The 16,552-nt window shown below is 37.7% G+C and overlaps 1 protein-coding gene across 1 annotated transcript in view; it reads right to left on the bottom strand.

Moving 5' to 3' along the window:
- THSD7B (thrombospondin type 1 domain containing 7B) overlaps window positions 1-16,552 on the bottom strand; it is a 1,177,597-nt gene that overhangs the window by 71,293 nt on the left and 1,089,752 nt on the right.

The following is a 16,552-nucleotide window of genomic DNA, read 5'->3' as shown; positions in this document are numbered from 1 at the left end:
AAATATAATTTGCTAAATTTGAAAAACTATCATGACAGTGATATCTAAATCACATTCGGAGTGACTTTATAGCTGTAAATTTCTCTATTAATTCCATATAGCTATAAGATTACTGGCCTGTGTTGATAACATATCATATTTCATGAAATATGACAAATGCTGAATACTTGCTTTTTTGGGAAAAGAAGAACTACGTCATTAAATTCCACCAATATAATGAAAGGAGGAAAGGTATATAAAAGTGATGACTCATTTTAGGTCTTGCATTGTAAACAAAAATGCATCTATCTGCTGCAAGAATATTGACTTTTTATGTTTTTCGTCAAATGTTAACTACCATCTTCACTTTTCCTTATTATTATAAGCCGTGTCAAAAGAAAATGAAACAGCTTACTGCATGAGAGTCAGAAACTGTAATGAGGAAATAATCATCTAGCTGTGGCATATTGAAGGAAGATATATTAGAGATTTGCAAAATGTATTCTGTATTTATTTACCAAAATGTATTGAATTTAAGCACTGCAAAGACTAGATTAAAAAATAATGCAAAACATAACTGCTTACCCATGAGGGTAAACCAGTATTCTTGTCCCGTCCATCATACAATTTATCTTTTAGACCCTGTGATATACCAGTGGCTTTTATGAAAACTACATCAAATAAAAGCCTATATAAGCATTTCACTCAACATAATTCGAACTTAAAAGATAACTTCCCTAAATATTCACCTGTCACAACTTTTCCCAGCATTACCCCTGGTGAATCCACTACTTTTACATTTTTTGGCACACTTAGTTGGTATGCTTAGTAAGTATGACTCACACATACTGTATATAAGGCTCCAACCCATTGCAAGACTCTCCTGGGTACCACCACTCATGGGATTTCCACCCAAATCGGTCCCTACTCAAAATAGTCCCTGTGTGTCTTATAAATGATGCTCTTAAACTCGAAAAACAACATAACTTTTCTATCTTGAAAAACGGCATCATTGCTTCATCAATACAGATAACTATTTGGAAAATTATAATAAAATACTAGTAAAATGTTTACTTTATATAACAATGTGATGGAAATAGTGAGAATCCCCAGTATGTGTTAAACATACAGTGATAAGTTCCCCTAAAAAATACCTTAACTTATGTATCTCTAGAAGCACTTATGTATCTCTAGAAGCACAAATAACATAATTTATGTAAGAACTTACCTGATAAATTCATTTCTTTCATATTGGCAAGAGTCCATGAACTAGTGACGTATGGGATATACAATCCTACCAGGAGGGGCAAAGTTTCCAAAACCTCAAAATGTCTATAAATACACCCCTCACCACACCCACAATTCAGTTTAACAAATAGCCAAGAAGTGGGGTGATAAAGAAAGGAGTAAAAATATTGGAGGAGCCTGTAAAGCCTTCAGAACCAAATTAAGACTCCAAGGAGGATAAATTGATTTAATGACGTGCTTAATACGAACTAAAGCCTGTACAAAACAGTGAATATAAGGAAGTATAGCAATCTTTCTGTGAAACAAAACAGAAAGAGCAGAGATTTGTCCCTTCAAGGAACTTGCAGACGAACCCTTATCCAAACCATCCTGAAGAAACTGTAAAATTCTAGGAATTCTAAAAGAATGCCAGAAGAATTTATGAGAAGAACACCATGAAATGTAAGTCTTCCAAACTCTATAATAAATCTTTCTAGAGGCAGATTTACGAGCTCGTAACATAGTATTAATCACTGAGTCAGAAAACCCTCTATGACTTAGTACTAAGCGTTCAATTTCCATACCTTCAAATTTAATGATTTGAGATCCTGATGGAAAAACGGACCTTGAGACAGTAGGTCTGGCCTTAACTGAAGTGGCCAAGGCGGGCAACTGGACATCCGAACCAGATCCGCATACCAAAACCTGTGTGGCCATGCTGGAGCCACCAGCAACACAAATGATTGTTCCATGATGATTTTTGGAGATCACTCTTGGAAGAAGAACTAGAGGCAGAAAAATGTAAGCAGGATGATAACACCAAGGACGTGTCAGTGCATCCACTGCTTCCACCTGAACATCCCTGGACCTTTACAGGTATCTGGGAAGCTTCTTGTTTAGATGAGAGGCCATGAGATCTATCTCTGGAAGACCCCACATCTGAACAATCTGAGAAAACACATCTGATGGAGAGACCACTCCCCTGGATGTAAAGTCTGACGGCTGAGATAATCCGCCTCCCAATTGTCTACACCTGGGATATGCACTGCAGAAATTAGACAGGAGCTGGATTCCACCCAAGCAAGTATCCAAGATACTTCTTTCATAGCTTGAGGTCCCACCCTGATGATTGACATATGCCACTGTTGTGATATTGTCTGTCTGAAAATAAATGAACGGTTCTCTCTTTAACAGAGGCCAAAACTGAAGAGCTCTGAGAATTGCACGGAGTTCTAAAATATTTATTGGTAATCTCGCCTCTTGAGATTTCCAAACCCCTTGTGCTGTCAGAGATCCCCAAACAGCTCTTCCACCTGAAAGACTCGCATCTGTTGTGATCACAGTCCAGGTTGGCAGAACAAAAGAAGCCCCTTGAACTAAATGATGGTGATCTATCCACCACATCAGAGAGTGTCGTACCTTGGGATTCAAGGATATTAATTGTGATATCTTTGTATAATCCCTGCATCATTGGTTCAGCATACAAAGCTGTAGAGGTCTCATGTGATAACGAGCAAAGGGGATCGCGTCCGATGCTGTAGTCATAAGACCTAAAACTTCCTTGCACATAGCCACTGAAGGGAATGACTGAGACTGAAGGTGCCGGCAGGCTGCAACCAATTTTAAACGTCTCTTGTCTGTTAGAGACAGAGTCATGGACACTGAATCTATCTGGAAGCCTAAAAAGGTGACCCGTGTCTGAGGAATCAAGAAACTTTTTGGTAAATTGATCCTCCAACCATGTTTCTGAAGAAACAACACTAGTTGATTCATGTGAGATTCTTCAGAACGTAAAGACTGAGCTAGTACCAAGATATCGTCCAAATAAGGAAACACCGCAATACCCTGTTCTCTGATTACAGAGAGTAAGGCACCTAGAACCTTTGAAAAGATTCTTGGAGCTGTTGCTAGGCCAAATGGAAGAGCAACAAATTGGTAATGCTTGTCTAGAAAAGAGAATCTCAGAAACTGATAATGTTCTGGATGAATCGGAATCTGAATGTATGCATCCTGCAAGTCTATTGTGGACATATAATGTCCTCGCTGAACAAAAGGCAGAATAGTCCTTATAGTCACCATCTTGAAAGTTGGTACTCTTACATAACGATTCAAAATTTTCAGATCCAGAACTGGTCTTAATAAATTTTCTTTCTTGGGGACAATGAATAGATTTGAATAAAACCCCAAACCTTGTTCCTGAAAAGGAACTGGCATGATTACCCCTGAAGACTCCAGGTCTGAAACACACTTCAGGAAAGCCTGAGCTTTTACTGGATTTGCTGGGATACGTAAGAGAAAAAAATCTTCTCACAGGAGGTCTTATTCTGAATCCTATTTGATACCCTATAGAGACAATGCTCTGAATCCATTGATTTTGGACAGATTTTATCCAAACATTCTTGAAAAACCTTAATCTGCCACCCTACCAGCTAAGCTGGAATGAGGGCCGCACCTTCATGCAGACTTAGGGGCTGACATTGGTTTCCTAAATGGCTTGGATTTATTCCAATTTGAGGAAGGCTTGCAATTGGAAACAGATTCCTTGGGGGAAGGATTAGGTTTTTGTTCCTTATTTTGACTAAAAGAACGAAAACGGTTAGAAGCCTTAGATTTACCCTTAGGTTTTTTATCCTGAGGCAGAAAAACTCCCTTTCCCCCAGTGACAGTTGAAATAATAGAATCCAACTGAGAACCAAATAAATTATTACCTTGGAAAGAAAGAGATGTCATATCAGCATTCCAAGATTTAAGCCACAAAGCTCTTCTAGCTAATATAGCTAAAGATATGGATCTAACATCAATTTTGATAATATCAAAATGGCATCACAAATAAAATGATTAGCATATTGCAGTAAGCGAATAATGCTAGATATGTCAGAATCCAATTCTTGTTGCGCTAAATTCTCCAACCAGAAAGTTGATGCAGCCGCAACATCAGCCAAAGAAATTGCAGGTCTAAGAAGATGACCTGAATATAAATAGGCCTTCCTTAGATAAGATTCAAGCTTCCTATCTAAAGGATCCTTAAAAGAAGTACTATCTTCCATAGGAATAGTGGTACGTTTAGCAAGAGTAGAAATAGCCCCATCAACTTTGGGGATTTTTTCCCAAAACTCTATAGAATTTGCTTGTAAAGGATACAATTTTTTAAACCTTAAAGAAGGAATAAAAGAAGTACCTGGCTTATTCCATTCCTTAGAAATCATATCAGAAATAGCCTCAGGAATAGGAAAACTCCTGGAGAAACCACAGGAGGTTTAAAAACAGCATTTAAATGTTTATTAGACTTAATGTCAAGAGGACTGGATACCTCAATATCCAAAGTAATTAACACTTCTTTTAATAAAGAACGCATATACTTTATTTTAAATAAATAAGTAGATTTGTCAGTGTCAATATCTGAGGAAGGATCTTCTGTATCAGATAGATCCTCATCAGAAGAGGATAAATTATTATGTTGTTGGTCATTTGAAATTTCATCTACTGAATGAGAAGTTTTAAAAGACCTTTTACGTTTATTAGAAGGTGGAAATGCAGACAAAGCCTTCAGGATAGAATCAGAAACAAATTCTTTAAAATTCATAGGTATATCATGTACATTAGAAGTTGAAGGAACTACAACTGGCAATGTACTATTACTAATGGATACACTATCTGCATGTAAAAGTTTATCATGACAACTAATACAAGTGACATTCGGTGAAATAATTTCTACAATTTTACAACAAATGCACTTTGCTTTGGTAGAACCGATGTCAGGCAGCAATGTTCCAGCAGAAACTTCTGAGGCAGGATCAGATTGAGACATCTTGCAAAATGTAAAAGAAAAAACAACATATAAAGCAAAATGATCAATTTCCTTATATGACAGTTTCAGGAATGGGAACAAATGCAAATAGCATAGCCCTCTGATAAAAAAAAAGAGAAGAGGCAAACATCAATGGGGTATTGAAATAATGAAAAGGTTTGGCGCCAAGTATGATGCACAATGTAACTAAAAACCTTTTTTGGGGGGCGGAGCCAACAGCCGGTCTGAGCAGATATGCATCCTTAGAGCTCTTCTCCAAATTTATATTTCGCTTTGATTAAAACCTACATTTGGGAGCTCATTATATCTATATAAGGACCCTTCCTGACTGGCTAACATGGAGGCACTAGATCGTTGGGAGCAGAGGTCCCAGGCACTCATTACCCAGCACTGTACCGATCTGAAGGCGTGTATCCAAAGGGTACTGGCATTAGCTGTACAATACAAGCCTGGTAACCTGATTCAAATACAGAGAGAGGAAACTGAGACACTTGGTCTCCCAACAAACATGCCAGTCTTCACACCGCTAAAAGCGCCACGTATTTCCCCACGTGGAGATCGTGAGAGGAAGACTGCCGGTCACGCAATTGCAGGCGAGGAGAAGTATGGCACAAAATCAAAATGGCGTTTTCGTCCTGCAACTCTACTCTCACCTTGTAAGGCCCCACGCTTGCAGCGGAAGAGAGATCGCAAGTGCCCTAGCAGAGCAAGGTGTGTGACGCTGCCCGGTGTAATAGGAGGCAAGACAGTGATAACGGGGTTATGGAATCCAGGCTCCGAAGTGAAAAGGACACTCAACGTGTTTAGCCAGGTCTCAGTCAGTATTATGTACTTGCACAAAACCCCTAATACTGGAAGCGCCCTAATAAGAATGATCATAGGCTGGGGTCCATCTGTTTATTTTCTCATTGACTTGCTAGATCAATCTGTACAGCGAGGATTCTCCCCTCTTATGCCTCCCAGCCTAGATCAGCGCCGCAGAAGTGGTGTTGGTTAAAGTTTGCAGCCCGGACAGTCTTTTACAGGAAAGTACAGGTTTCTAACTAGATAATAAACTTAATAGACATAGAACAACTCACCTATCACCTCAAAGTCGATATGGACAAATAACAGTATACTTCTACCTATTTGAACTGAGCCTCTGCTAAAGCCTGTATTGTCCTATCCCACCTGAGTTGTAGGGATAACCTTACTATTTCCTAATGTCGCCAATTTTGTGTGCTGATTTGATGGTTGATGCCCATACAATTATATGTATAGCTAAGCAATACCCTGTTGTATTTAAATAGTTAAGTGTGTATGATTACTGTTAAGCACTTTGTGTTATCTAGATAAAATACATTACTCTATGTCATGCACTGTCCTACACCTTTCCATGGTTAGTAACCTAAACACAGTGTTTTACAGACAAGATTGCATCTCATGATCAATGTGTTTCTAACTGCTTGAACTGAGCTACTATTACTGTAGTTATCATATAGTGTCTGTTTAACCAGTTTTTTTTTTGTTTTCTGTTTTTTTCTTTCTTTTTGCCCTAGCTACAGTTCAATTTAGCACATATATTATGTTCCTGTGAATTAGACCACAAGGCTTAGACCTTAACATACTGTATGTGTGTTTACGCACATAGGCCTAGATTTGGAGTTCGGCGGTAAAAGGGCTGTTAACGCTCCGCGGGCTTTTTTCTGGCCGCACCATAAATTTAACTCTGGTATCGAGAGTTCAAACAAATGCTGCGTTAGGCTCCAAAAAAGGAGCGTAGAGCATATTTACCGCAAATGCAACTCTCGATACCAGAGTTGCTTACGGACGCGGCCGGCATCAAAAACGTGCTCGTGCATGATTCTCCCATAGGAAACAATGGGGCTGTTTGAGCTGAAAAAAAAACCTAACACCTGCAAAAAAGCAGCGTTCAGCTCCTAACGCAGCCCCATTGTTTCCTATGGGGAAACACTTCCTACGTCTGCACCTAACACCCTAACATGTACCCCGAGTCTAAACACCCCTAACCTTACACTTATTAACCCCTAATCTGCCGCCCCCCGCTATCGCTGACCCCTGCATTACACTTTTAACCCCTAATCTGCCGCTCCGTACACCGCCGCAACCTACGTTATCCCTATGTACCCCTAATCTGCTGCCCTAACATCGCCGACCCCTATGTTATATTTATTAACCCCTAATCTGCCCCCCACAACGTCGCCGACACCTGCCTACACTTATTAACCCCTAATCTGCCGAGCGGACCTGAGCGCTACTATAATAAAGTTATTAACCCCTAATCCGCCTCACTAACCCTATCATAAATAGTATTAACCCCTAATCTGCCCTCCCTAACATCGCCGACACCTACCTTCAATTATTAACCCCTAATCTGCCGACCGGAGCTCACCGCTATTCTAATAAATGTATTAACCCCTAAAGCTAAGTCTAACCCTAACACTAACACCCCCCTAAGTTAAATATAATTTTTATCTAACGAAATAAATTAACTCTTATTAAATAAATGATTCCTATTTAAAGCTAAATACTTACCTGTAAAATAAATCCTAATATAGCTACAATATAAATTATAATTATATTATAGCTATTTTAGGATTAATATTTATTTTACAGGCAACTTTGTAATTATTTTAACCAGGTACAATAGCTATTAAATAGTTAAGAACTATTTAATAGTTACCTAGTTAAAATAATAACAAATTTACCTGTAAAATAAATCCTAACCTAAGATATAATTAAACCTAACACTACCCTATCAATAAAATAATTAAATAAACTACCTACAATTACCTACAATTAACCTAACACTACACTATCAATAAATTAATTAAACACAATTGCTACAAATAAATACAATTAAATAAACTATCTAAAGTACAAAAAATAAAAAAGAACTAAGTTACAGAAAATAATAAAATATTTACAAACATAAGAAAAATATTACAACAATTTTAAACTAATTACACCTACTCTAAGCCCCCTAATAAAATAACAAAGCCCCCCAAAATAAAAAATTCCCTACCCTATTCTAAAATACAAATATTACAAGCTCTTTTACCTTACCAGCCCTGAACAGGGCCCTTTGCGGGGCATGCCCCAAGAATTTCAGCTCTTTTGCCTGTAAAAAAAAACATACAATACCCCCCCCCCAACATTACAACCCACCACCCACATACCCCTAATCTAACCCAAACCCCCCTTAAATAAACCTAACACTACCCCCCTGATGATCTTCCTACCTTGTCTTCACCATACCAGGTTCACCGATCCGTCCTGGCTCCAAGATCTTCATCCAACCCAAGCGGGGGCTAGACATCCACTGAAGAAGTCCAGAAGAGGGTCCAAAGTCTTCCTCCTATCCGGCAAGAAGAGGACATCCGGACCGGCAAACATCTTCTCCAAGCGGCATCTTCTATCTTCTTCCATCCGATGACGGACCGGCTCCATCTTGAAGACCTCCAGCGCGGATCCATCCTCTTCTTCCGACGACTAGACGACGAATGACGGTTCCTTTAAGGGACGTCATCCAAGATGGCGTCCCTCGAATTCCGATTGGCTGATAGGATTCTATCAGCCAATCGGAATTAAGGTAGGAATTTTCTGATTGGCTGATGGAATCAGCCAATCAGAATATAGTTCAATCCGATTGGCTGATCCAATCAGCCAATCAGATTGAGCTCGCATTCTATTGGCTGTTCCGATCAGCCAATAGAATGCAAGCTCAATCTGATTGGCTGATTGGATCAGCCAATCGGATTGAACTATATTCTGATTGGCTGATTCCATCAGCCAATCAGAAAATTCCTACCTTAATTCCGATTGGCTGATAGAATCCTATCAGCCAATCGGAATTCGAGGGACGCCATCTTGGATGACGTCCCTTAAAGGAACCGTCATTCGTCGTCTAGTCGTCGGAAGAAGAGGATGGATCCGCGCTGGAGGTCTTCAAGATGGAGCCGGTCGTCATCGGATGGAAGAAGATAGAAGATGCCGCTTGGAGAAGATGTTTGCCGGTCCGGATGTCCTCTTCTTGCCGGATAGGAGGAAGACTTTGGACCCTCTTCTGGACTTCTTCAGTGGATGTCTAGCCCCCGCTTGGGTTGGATGAAGATCTTGGAGCCAGGACGGATCGGTGAACCTGGTATGGTGAAGACAAGGTAGGAAGATCATCAGGGGGGTAGTGTTAGGTTTATTTAAGGGGGGTTTGGGTTAGATTAGGGGTATGTGGGTGGTGGGTTGTAATGTTGGGGGGGGGGTATTGTATGTTTTTTTTTACAGGCAAAAGAGCTGAAATTCTTGGGGCATGCCCCGCAAAGGGCCCTGTTCAGGGCTGGTAAGGTAAAAGAGCTTGTAATATTTGTATTTTAGAATAGGGTAGGGCATTTTTTATTTTGGGGGGCTTTGTTATTTTATTAGGGGGGCTTAGAGTAGGTGTAATTAGTTTAAAATTGTTGTAATATTTTTCTTATGTTTGTAAATATTTTATTATTTTCTGTAACTTAGTTCTTTTTTATTTTTTGTACTTTAGATAGTTTATTTAATTGTATTTATTTGTAGCAATTGTGTTTAATTAATTTATTGATAGTGTAGTGTTAGGTTAATTGTAGGTAATTGTAGGTAGTTTATTTAATTATTTTATTGATAGGGTAGTGTTAGGTTTAATTATATCTTAGGTTAGGATTTATTTTACAGGTAAATTTGTTATTATTTTAACTAGGTAACTATTAAATAGTTTCTTAACTATTTAATAGCTATTGTACCTGGTTAAAATAATTACAAAGTTGCCTGTAAAATAAATATTAATCCTAAAATAGCTATAATATAATTATAATTTATATTGTAGCTATATTAGGATGTATTTTACAGGTAAGTATTTAGCTTTAAATAGGAATTATTTATTTAATAAGAGTTAATTTATTTCGTTAGATAAAAATTATATTTAACTTAGGGGGGTGTTAGTGTTAGGGTTAGACTTAGCTTTAGGGGTTAATACATTTATTAGAATAGCGGTGAGCTCCGGTCGGCAGATTAGGAGTTAATAATTGAAGGTAGGTGTCGGCGATGTTAGGGAGGGCAGATTAGGGGTTAATACTATTTATGATAGGGTTAGTGAGGCGGATTAGGGGTTAATAACTTTATTATAGTAGCGCTCAGGTCCGCTCGGCAGATTAGGGGTTAATAAGTGTAGGCAGGTGTCGGCGACGTTGAGGGGGGGCAGATTAGGGGTTAATAAATATAACATAGGGGTCGGCGATGTTAGGGGTAGCAGATTAGGGGTACATAGGGATAACGTAGGTGGCGGCGATTTGCGGTCGGAAGATTAGGGGTTAATTATTTTAAGTAGCTTGCGGCGACGTTGTGGGGGGCAAGTTAGGGGTTAATAGATATAATACAGGGGTCGGCGGTGTTAGGGGCAGCAGATTAGGGGTACATAAGTATAACGTAGGTGGCGGTCGGCAGATTAGGGGTTAAAAAATTTTAATCGAGTGGCGGCGATGTGGGGGGACCTCGGTTTAGGGGTACATAGGTAGTTTATGGGTGTTAGTGTACTTTAGGGTACAGTAGTTAAGAGCTTTATAAACCGGCGTTAGCCAGAAAGCTCTTAACTCCTGCTATTTTCAGGCGGCTGGAATCTTGTCGTTAGAGCTCTAACGCTCACTGCAGAAACGACTCTAAATACCGGCGTTAGGAAGATCCCATTGAAAAGATAGGCTACGCAAATGGCGTAGGGGGATCTGCGGTATGGAAAAGTCGCGGCTGTAAAGTGAGCGTTAGACCCTTTAATCACTGACTCCAAATACCAGCGGGCGGCCAAAACCAGCGTTAGGAGCCTCTAACGCTGGTTTTGACGGCTACCGCCGAACTCTAAATCTAGGCCACAGTGAGACATACTATATCAATATTCACAGGGGAGAAATCACTGTTTAATTTTTGACTGCTAATGTATAAATATATTTTATTCTCAAAGTGTTCAACTTAGGGCAATGCCTTAACATAATTATGCTTAGGTATCTGTGGATCAGGAGTCTTGCATGGTTTAGCTCCATGTATTTTTATGACTGTTATATTATCTTGTTGTTGCCCCACACCAGTTTATTTATGTTTCACAATATGAGAATAACAACAATTCCTAAGAACCCGAGAACAGATTGGTCACCTAGCCATATCTATAGCAGTTGTACTGCAAATAAGATTATACTATTTATCCTGTCCATGTGGTATACAAACAGAATCCATTAGTACCATAATGTTTAGGGTAGCATCTTGCATTTAAACCTCACAATATATGATGTATGTTTTCCCCTCCAGTCATTGGATATTTATCTAATGTCACAACATACTTGTGCTGGGTATAGGGCCCATACCCAGCCAGCGGAGTTCAGCTATACCAGTTGGGGGGGGGGAAACATTTGATTATCTCGCTATGGTAGGGAGATATATACAATTTGCCTCTCAGCAGTACAGGTCACCCTATGGTCACCCTATGGTACTCCTTATACAATGAAGACAGGTTTAGCATCATGTCATACTCACTGATTATATCTATGTCTTGGGCGGACAGATGGAGACTCATTCAGAATTTGTATATCTTTCGCACTTTTAGACACATCCGTGAAATTTGCTAAATATTCTCACTCAATACTAACGTAAATATGTGCTGTAATCTTTTTGTAATATGTCAGTAGCCCCCTGGAAGAAGACTAATGATCTTCACATATGAGAAACATTTCTTAGCAATACTAACCCACAACCTCTCCTGGCCTCATAGAGTTCCCTTATGGGTATTTAATGTTTTTATTCTTAGCTCTGTTCTTCCTATTTTGATAGTGACCTAGCATACTGAGCCCTATATTGACAAGCAACGTTTTCAGCTCGCCTCGCCTAGGATTTAGGCCTTTCATTCCTGGTCTGGGGGTATATGTAACCTCTTAATATTAAGCAGTTCTCTTTGCTCCCATATACACACCTTGACGGAAGGTTTAGCCCAGTCAGTAAATCAAGTTACCCACATACATACAAACTCAGCATTTTGTCAGTATTGCTATAGTAGTTTTCCGAATCTACAGCGCACATCATAAAACACATTTTTCTTAAAGCCTTGCTTACTATATCTTAATTACCACCTCCCCCCCCATGTCATAATAAGTCTCTTAGTTATAAGAGAACTGAATATGCGGTTTCTCTTGTACATACCACACCTCCCTTCACTCCTTTAGTGTTTTTTTCTTTTATATCATACAACGCCATAGTACAGATTCAATCTAGCTCCCTCAGACCAGTAGATATGCTCAAATATTAACTGGATGCTTTTTGTCTGGCGCATTCTATTTATTACTAGAGGAGTTTCCACTATATTCTACAGAATTTATTACATCCTACATATTATATTATAATTTGTATTTTGCTCCTTTTTGTTTACAACATAATTCCTAAAGGAAACTCTGTATTATACTTATATTATACTATATTATAAACTATGCATTGTTTTCTGTACCCTATTAGTTTTCAGAAAGTTGCAGATTGCCTCCTGTGTTATACTTTAAACTTCTTTCTTTTAGGTCCCATGAGTGGCCCTCTGTATCCTAGGAAGAAATGTCATTGGTTAAAAATGAGGTTCTACTCTTAAAGCATTTATTAACATTTATACTGTTATTACGCTTTCTCTCTTGTCAATATGCTTTCATAATGTAACAGTTAAGCAATATGTATCTCCCAATATTTGCTGTATAGGATTATACAATTGTACTGTTGAAAACCTCAATAAAAATATATTTTTTAAAAAAACAAAAAACTTTTTTGGTGCCAATAATAACCGGAAATGACACACTCGCGTCACTAATGACACAACCGTGTGTAAGGCTTTGGCGTCAACTATGACGCCGGAAATGACGAAGTTGCGTCATAGACGTATTTTTTCGCGCCAAAAAAATTCTTGCTTCAAGAATAACGCAATAAAGTTTAGCATTTGACGCACCCGCGGGCCGCAATTTGCAAGAAGTAGTCAATTGAAAAAAAGACTAAACCCCAGGTAAGAAAGAAATTTCTTAAAAAATGTTTATATTCCCAAATATGAAACTGACAGTCTGCAGAAGGAAATACATGAACCTGACTCATGGCAAAATATAAGTACAATACATATATTTAGAACTTTATATAAATGCATAAAGTGCCAAAACCATAGCTGAGGTGTCTTAAGTAATAAAAAAACATACTTACCAAAAGACACCCATCCACATATAGCAGATAGCCAAACCAGTACTAAAACAGTTATTAGTAGAGGTAATGGTAAATTGAGAGTATATCGTAGATTTGAAAAGGGAGGTAGGAGATGAATCTCTACGACCGTTAACAGAGAATCTATGAATTTAGACCCCCGTTAGGGAAATCATCGTATTCAATAAGTGATACTCCCTTCACGTCCCTCTGACATTCGCTGTACTCTGAGAGTAATCGGGCGGTCAACAATGCTGCGAAGCGCATATCAACGTAGAAATCTTAGCACAAACTTACTTCACCAACCTCCATAGGAGGCAAAGTTGGTAAAACTGAATTGTGGGTGTGGTGAGGGGTTGTATTTATAGGCATTTTGAGGTTTGGGAAACTTTGCTCTTCCTGGTAGGATTGTATAACCTATACGTCACTAGCTCATGGACTCTTGCCAATTACATTAATGAAAAGAGATTTTGTGATGGCAAGGTGGCCTTGTCATATGTATGTTTTAGTTGCCACTACAAAATATTTGTTCATGGTTAACAATATAAATGAGACAAAAGAACAGAAAGTGACAGGCTATGATAATAAATCATTAAAGAATAGCATTATTAAAGTGCAACTGGCATATAGTGGATGTGGATACCACATATTAACTAGTTATTGTGTGATTTAATTCATTTAGATTTTGCTAATCTTTAGACTCAACTTGGCTGTTTTTGATCTCCTAATGACAACATTCCAAATCAATAGAAGTTCATCTAAATTGGTTACACACGTGCTAAATCCTGATCAAATCTAAAAGTAACAAGAGTTCTTTAGACCTGCATGGAAGCAAAAAATAAATAAATGGGTGAGTTAATGGGAAAGAAGAGCATTATGTAAAAATAAATTCCTGATTACTGTCTTGTGATTGCAGCTTCTTTGTGATTCATAACAAGCTCAATTCTTGACAGATATGCACTTAATGCTCTCCTATTTTTCTCTATTTCTTTTTAAAAAAACAAAACATCTCTATAACATCCAAACACTTAATTTCAATCATAAGCAAACATTCAAAAGTTAGTATTTTATTTAGGAAAATGTTAGATTTCTTGTTTTTTTTTTACAAAACCAGGAAAGGTTTGTTTTTTTGTTGACTGACAATCTAAAAGTTATGATGTGTTAAAAAAGACCAAAAATAGGTTTTCAATGAATAAAATATCTTGAATAAAATATTTAAAAAATATAAAAACAGGAACAAATAGTGATACAGAGTGAAATAGCTTTTTTTAAAATAAGATATTGCAATGTCAAAACATGTTTGCACAGCTCTCCTAACAGATTAGACTACAGCCACTATTCATTTAAAAAGATTTTTGACATAAATTTAGCTACATAATGAAAAAATGGAATTTAAAATTCTTAAGTGCTCCACTCCATCAAGCTCTTCTCCATAACCTGAACATCTCTATGTAAAAAAGGAAAGTATTTTGCCTCACAATTTCTTTGTAGCCACATCCCATTGTAAAGGGACTTTAAAGAGATGGTAAACTTTGCTTGCCTCGAAATAGCGATTTTAAAGAAAATCCAACATTTTTTCATTTTCATTCATGATATTTCCGATTCGCTATATTTGTTTACATATCTTGGATTATAATTTAGAAATTCTAACTGCCATCCTCCTCCCGTGCAACGGCCGCCATTCATTTTCTCCTGCCACATTTTCTTTTAACCAATGACAGGGCAGGCCAGTCGGCGACACCCCAACAAACAAAACGCCCTTCAAGAGATATGCGCATGCGCTAGCACTTTTTTCCTTGCCTGATATTGCTATATCGCCGAAACACATGTGCATAGCTAAGCGTGAAGAATGACATGCCAGTGCTCTGACGTGAAGAGGGGAGGTACAGCTCTCTCACCGGGATTAGAATATTAACAGGAAGTAAGGCTGGGGGAGGAGCAAGGAGCGGTAACGCTCTGGAAGTAAATTATAATTTTATTACATATTGGAATAACCTAATAAAAAAAATAAATGTGGCGATTTAGGTTAATAATGGTCGAGTATTAATATTATGTTTAATCAGAAAAAAATTTACATCACTTTAAGTAAGATGCTAGTCCCAGGACTTGCACGGGAAGCGTGTATCTGGCATGTACAGGCACATTCATGTTATTTCCTTCCACATTTTAAGGAACTTTACTATGAAATCTCATTAGATTTCAGTGAAATCTCATGAGATCACAGGTAAAGCAAAGTATGACATCAGCTCTGATAAAGCATTTGGCAGACTACATACCTAATTAAGCGACACAAAAACAGTATATTCGAAACATTGTATAATCTATCATTCATACATGTATTAGAAATTGTGAAATCGATGAAGAAAATCTGTCAGTACAGAAAAGTCATACTGTATCAGTTATGTTAAACACTCATTATTCAAATTCTTTTAATCAACGTATTAATATTAATAGAAGATACACAATTAATTTGGAAAATTATAAAATAATTTTTGCGTTACTTAGGTTTCACACTTCTGCAAGGGATTCACATACAGCATACAGTATGCTTGTTTCTAAAGACTTATTAGTGAATTGGAGAGGAACTGAACCTCATCCACTTTTGCAAGCAACTTTATGTTCCAATAACTACTGATTTGTTCTTCACAGTTTTGCATTCACATCGTTTTCATTGATCTCTCTTCAACCGCTACTCTATTTCTCTATGACACATATCCTAGATATATTGGTCTACCTATTCTATAACTAGCATTGCTTTCATAATTATTTCTCTTTTTTGCTATTGCAAGTGGCGAGTGGTACAGATTTAAATTGTTAAGACAGAAGACTCTGTCCCCAAACTCCCACAACTGACCTGTGGGTTTGCAGCTCTGCTTTACTCTTTACACATTGTATCTAAAAAAACACACAGACAATTTTCTATGTTGAAAATGCAATTCCAAAGAACTTCCACTTATCTTAGATCTCAAATAATCTATTTTATTTTTGCCAAGAGGTTAACTTTTATTGGAAATGCTGGTAACTTTTTAAAGAAATAGCATGCTAAACTGTGAATTGTGTACAATTAAAATCTTTATACAACTTTTAAAGTACAATGTATTGAGTAAATAAGAGACCTTTCTCTTTATACATGCATTATTTTTTAAAAAAATTAAAAAAAACATGTTTAATTGAGGTGGTAATAAACAGTAAATACAAATGATGTCCATATATGGTTAATTCAGCACAACATGAAAAACAATGCAATCAAATCTATTGTGATATAAAACAAAGGTAATGACTTCACCAACCATTCCGATTTTCTAAAGAGGAGCATACATA

This window comes from Bombina bombina, chromosome 1 (assembly GCF_027579735.1).
Source record: "Bombina bombina isolate aBomBom1 chromosome 1, aBomBom1.pri, whole genome shotgun sequence".
In the NCBI taxonomy this organism is placed as follows: Eukaryota; Metazoa; Chordata; class Amphibia; order Anura; family Bombinatoridae; genus Bombina; species Bombina bombina.
The sequence above is the reverse complement of the archived record's forward strand: the minus strand, read 5'-3'. Positions and strand labels throughout refer to the sequence as shown.